Raw genomic sequence first — 5,916 nt, 5'->3', positions numbered from 1 at the left:
TCGAGATCATTGGGCTGTGTACAATCCAAAACCACCTGAACAAATTTTCTTTAGTGCATATAGCATGCATAATATTTTTTTTTGAAATAAAATTAATTCATTAATAAAAAGTCATAGGACATCTACAAAACAAATCTGAATCTATCAAATACATAAGAAATCGAATCAAATAAAACTCATTTTCTGCAAAACTACGATCATCCCGCATCGAACATCTTGTATACCCTCTAACACATCGTTGTTTGATACAACCTTCAACGAGAGGGTCTTTTGATCTGTTGTAATTTTGATATTGAATTAAGTCAAATTCAATTGATTGTAGATGCAGAACTGACATCTGCTGCGACACCGCACAAATCTTCATCGCTGAATCAATGTCTCCTGCGAAATTAAATAATATTCTCCCTCGTACACCAGAAATTTAGGATCCTCTAACCTAAGAAAATTCTCCCTAAAAGGAGAAGAAAAACCCTGTCTTTCGAGGGAGAATAATGCCTCGCTCAAGGAGGAAGTATTATTAAAACCCTGAAACTCAAACAAAATTAGAAAAAGAACTACAAAATAAAAAGATCGGGGCTTTTCACCGATAAAATCGATGGAAGCCCCTTCAAAATTCACTAATGGAGGCTAGGGTTTGAGAGAGGGAGAGCTAGCATGCATAATATTTATACAAGTCATTATGCAATTTTGATTTCCATTGCTGACCAGTGACCACCTATGTTCATATTATTAGGTTCCGTTCTGTTTGACTTATTTTGGCTGAACTTATATTATATAAACTTAACTGAACTTATCAGAACTTATTTTATCTGAAAAAAAACTTATTTTTTCTGAAATAAACTTATTTGTGTGAGAAAATATATGAAAAAAACTTATTTTTGGTGAACTTATATTATCTGAAATTAACTGAACTTATCTGAACTTATATAAGTAAAAAAAGTTGAACGGAACATAGCCTTAGTAGTTGGGGGTTGTGGGGCTAAATGGTGAACTAACATGAGAGCTAACTTATTTGTATTAAGTAACAATACAATTATAATAAGTATGCTATAAAACCTATTTATCGAGAAAATTTATTAGAATAAGATCATGTTTTGTTCATCTTATTGTTATTTAATCAGAACTAATAAGTTCAATCAATAACGCGAATGAATTTATTTTAGTTGTAAATTGTACTGGATAATCTTTATTTTTTCCACCTTTAACTTATCTATACTTAACTGGACTTGTTATTTTTAAATAAGCGGAAATAAGATGAATTGAACAATAGCCTAAAAAAGAAAGTCGGAAAGTGATAGAAATAGTAAGAAAAACATGAATCTTGTTATGTATTGTCCTTTATTGGATTATCAAGTATTTGAATAATGTTGTGTTCACTATGCCAATTGTACCAACAACTTGCACTCAAAATAAATAGAATTCCAGCTAATCAATAACACTAAACAACTAAAAAAATAATCTCTTTGTCCAAATCCCCAAAAAAAAAAAAAAAAAAAAAAAAAAAAAAAAAAAGAAAAAAGAGAGGTGCAAAAATATGGAGAATGTGGTCCTCTTTTAGTTCACAACATAATCTCAAAGTGACTATTTATATTATTCCTCTTTCACTAGCAAGATAGCTAAGTATGTTGTTCTTTATAAAAAGCCTTCAATCAAAGCTATCTTCCATTATTTATATGGAGTAGTTCGCCACTCTCACTACAAAACTGACCATTCTTATTTTTGCAACTACAAATTAAATGGAAGGATTTAACAATGATGATGACCATTTTATGGGAGGTTCTTTACCTAACGTTGATGTCTATTGTCAAGCAGACAATTGCACGTCCGACTTGACTGATGCGAAGCGCTACCACCGCCGCCACAAGGTTTGCGAGTTCCACGCCAAGGCGCCCGTGGTCATTGTTAACTCGAAACACCAACGATTTTGTCAGCAATGTAGCAAGTGCGTATCCACATTCTTCCTAAAAATTATTAGGAGCACCCAATGGTACTTTTATATTTATTGGCCGGTATTCCTTCTCACATATTCTCTTCACATGTAAGGAGAAAATGTGAGATGGTGCATTGTGCACCCAGATACACCTTATATGTACTACTTTCCTCCTCCTCTCACACCCAAAAACATATATTTACTTCTACTCTGTATGTTACAATATGATATATCTGTGTCTACCTTATATGTTACTTCTATAGGTATTTTTTTTAATCGGCAATATAACATGAATACATACCATAAATAGATAGTCCTAGCTAACATCCTTTGCTTAAAGCATAATAGTGTCATCCTTTAATTTTGGCAATATACACCATATAATATGTCATCAAAAAATTGATCATGGTCTCCTCTCAGCATATCGATTTAAATATATTATTGACTTTGACTCTTTAAGGGATAAGAGGACGAGACTTGGATATGTTCTCTTCATCTGTTAATACTAGTCTTATATGAAAGCGATACGTGCGAATATAGATTGGTTAAAATGTTTTATTGGGCTGTCTTATTGGGCAGATTGTCATTATATTCTCTATTATATAAATGTGGAGGGTATTTTAGTAATTCAAATGGGACACCAAAAGTGAATTTACTAAAATAACTTCATCTCTTCACTTATATAATACAGATGTTATGGTCTGAATTTTCTAATTTCTGTTTTAGGCTGGTCCAATTTTATCCGATATGGTCTGGCTTATGGTCTGGCTTTAATTATTTTTATTTTTTTCTGATAGGGTCTGACTTGAATTTTGTCGTAACTGCTCTAATTTTAAGAAGGATAAGTAATACAGAATATGTAAAAGAACAAGGTGAACAAAAATAGTCACTTAATAAAACTTTCAAGTTAACAACCATTGACTCCTTTTGCTATTACTCCGTACATAAGAAAGTAATTTTCTACAAAAATATGAGATATATTGTAATTATATTCCTTGATCAATTTTCTTATAACTAGTATTCTTAACATTCTAAATTCTTAGTACCTTTAACAATAACATGCCAATTTAATTAGCTTGGGATTTGCATTGGTGTTAGCTAGGTTCCATGACGTATCGGAGTTCGACGACACGAAAAGGAGCTGCCGAAGGAGGTTGGCCGGACACAACGAAAGGAGAAGGAAGAACTCCTATGATGTTTCTGCGGAATCATCGTCTGCAGACTGAGGCCACTACACAGAGATCCAGCTAGCGAGAGAGCGGCCGCGTAGGCGGCTAGCAGATCATTAGGGGATAATTCTGATCATTATAGATAAAACCATAGATTATTAGGCCTTCAATCAATGGTTTTATCTCTAATATAGTGATTCATTATCGTTCTTTTTAATGCTCTCTATCTTCTGTCAAACCCCATTTCCACTGTGTTCTTTGTCCTATCTAGCTAATAAAGATTCAGTGTTATTCAGCCTTTTTTAATTACTCCCTCCATCTCGTTTACTTGCTCCATTTGACTACTTTTTGTGAGAGTTTTTTGAGTTACGTAGAACACTTAAATTGAAATAGAGGGAGTATTATTGTTGTGTGACATTATGATGTTTTATGGTACGTACGAGTAGTATATTTTCCTGCATAATCCAAGTTAAATTTATTATATTGTACCCATGAATATAAAGTGCATCTTCTTGTATAAACAAATACGCAATTCATATGGAGCATGTAAGCATGAAATTAAGTTGGTCTTGATATAGTGATTGTTCACTTTGTATCTTCACCACGTGACTAAGGGTTCGGCTTTTAAATTACATTCTTTGACCACGTTATAATACAACTTTTTTTTTTATCAAATTATTTGAATCTTCCGACCCGGATTTCGAAAAAATCACGAAATCTGGGAGAATGTATCCGACGGTCATATAAGGTAGTCTGGAACCACTATGGCAGGTCATTCGAGACCTTAATTCAACTACTTGGCTTATATAAGAAAATCGGCTAAAATGTATTTTAAGAGCCGGAGTAAAGTTTCTAACCACCCAATATACCTCCCGGGGTCCCTTTGAATACGTGGCAAACTTCCAGACCACTAACCTTTCTGGGTCCAAAAATGTTCAAATCATCCAAAAATGAAGGTTTACACCATTTTTGACCAAATGTGAAAATTGTTGGGCCTGGTCTCGAAAACTCCCAAAATTTAGGGGAATGTATACGACAATCAAAATTTATGGATTGAAGCAAGCATCCAAGAGTTGGAACATACAATTTGATAAAGCAGTCAGTGCATTCGGCTTCATCAAGAAACTATACGAGTCTTGTGTATACAAGAAAGTCAGTGGGAGTAAAATTACATTCTTAGTCTTGTATGTTGATGACATACTACTTATTGGAAATGACATTCATATGCTGGAGTCTATGAAAACTTGGCTTGGAAAGCATTTCTCAATGAAGGACTTAGGAGAGGCACATTACATATTGGGCATCAAGATCTATAGGGATAAATCTAAAAGGATAATTAGACTAAGCCAAAGTACTTATATCAATAAGGTGGTAGCTCGGTTCAATATGATGGAAGCCAAAAGAGGCCATCTATCCATGACACATGGCATATATCTAAGCAAGACTCAGTATCCCAAAACATCTGATGTGCGTACAAGAAGATGAGTACTATTCCACATGCTTCGACTATTGAATCTATCATGTATACTATGATTTGTACGAGGCCAGATGTTTTGTTCGCACTCAGTGCAACGAGCAGGTACCAATCAAACCCAGGAGATGCGCATTGCACTGCTGCCAAGAATGTCCTTAAGTACCTGAAAAGGACACAATATCAATTTCTTGTCTGCAGTGGAACTAATGAGTTGATTGTTTAAGGCTATATGGACGCAAGCTTTCAAACCGATAGAGATGATTTCAAATCACAGTCTGGTTTTGTGTTCTGTCTTAAAGGCGGAGCAATAAGCTGGAAAAGTGCTAAGCAAAGCATTATTGCAGATTCTACAACTGAAGCCGAGTACATTGCTACCTTAGAAGCAGGAAAGGAAGCTGTTTGGATTTGGAAGTTCATAGAAGAACTTGAGGTTGTCCCCTCCATAAAGGGACCAATGGCTTTAAATTGTGATAATAGTAGAGCCATTGCCCAGGCAAAGGAGCGTAGGAGCCATCAGAAGGTCAAACATGTGTTGCGGCAATTTCACATAATTCGATATATAAATCGTTAAACGGAAAGAAATCGAGATTTTCAAGGTTGGAACTGACAACAACGTTGCGGATCCAATGACTAAACTGTTGCCACAAGTGAAGCACAACGCATATGTAGCAACCATGGGAATCAATCATATTGGAGAATGACTTTAATTTTCTTAGTTTTGTTATAGAACTTTTGTTGGATTTCATATTTATGAAATTTTATTTTCATATTCATTTAATTTTGGTTTAATATTTAAAGATAAAGTCCAAGTGATTCAAAACATTTAAATGGTGATATCAAGATTTGATTCTTTGATAAAGAAACTGAAGAAAATAATACCCTTGGTCCAAGTATGCATTTAATGATAAGTCTAATAAATGCGGTTCAGTATTAATTAACAAGTTAATATATAATTCAGTGAGATCAAGTGAGCTGAATGCCTAGCTAGAGGCCGCTTCAGTTCAAGTGGAATTAATGATATTAATCCACAGCTTACTCTTGACTGAACCCGTAGGGTCACACAAATAGTACGTAAACGGATCAAATATTTAATGGCATTAAATACTCCATCTATGGATATTCGGAATCGACGGATCTTGGTTTCAGTGGGAGCTGAGATCGTCAAAGGCAAGTAAATGATACTCCGAAAACGATGATATTGCCGGAAACGGAAATATGGATCGTATCGGAAATGTAAATATTATCCAAGTCGTAGATGTTTCCAGAAACGGAAACATGGTACGTATCGGAAAATATTATCGAAAATGGAAATATTATCGGAATCGGAAATATTCCCGGAAACG

At 34.5% G+C, this 5,916-nt stretch overlaps 1 long non-coding RNA gene across 1 annotated transcript; it reads left to right on the top strand.

Moving 5' to 3' along the window:
• Positions 1-1,497: 1,497 nt before the first annotated feature.
• LOC110778058 (uncharacterized) lies at positions 1,498-3,408 on the top strand. The gene is made up of 2 exons (XR_002530661.2): positions 1,498-1,942; positions 3,033-3,408. It is a non-coding gene; the product is annotated as an uncharacterized lncRNA (long non-coding RNA).
• Positions 3,409-5,916: the final 2,508 nt, after the last annotated feature.

The sequence above is a fragment of the Spinacia oleracea genome, chromosome 6, assembly GCF_020520425.1.
Source record: "Spinacia oleracea cultivar Varoflay chromosome 6, BTI_SOV_V1, whole genome shotgun sequence".
In the NCBI taxonomy this organism is placed as follows: domain Eukaryota; kingdom Viridiplantae; phylum Streptophyta; class Magnoliopsida; order Caryophyllales; family Amaranthaceae; genus Spinacia; species Spinacia oleracea.
Note: the sequence above shows the minus strand (reverse complement) of the source record. Positions and strands in the feature narration are given on the sequence as shown.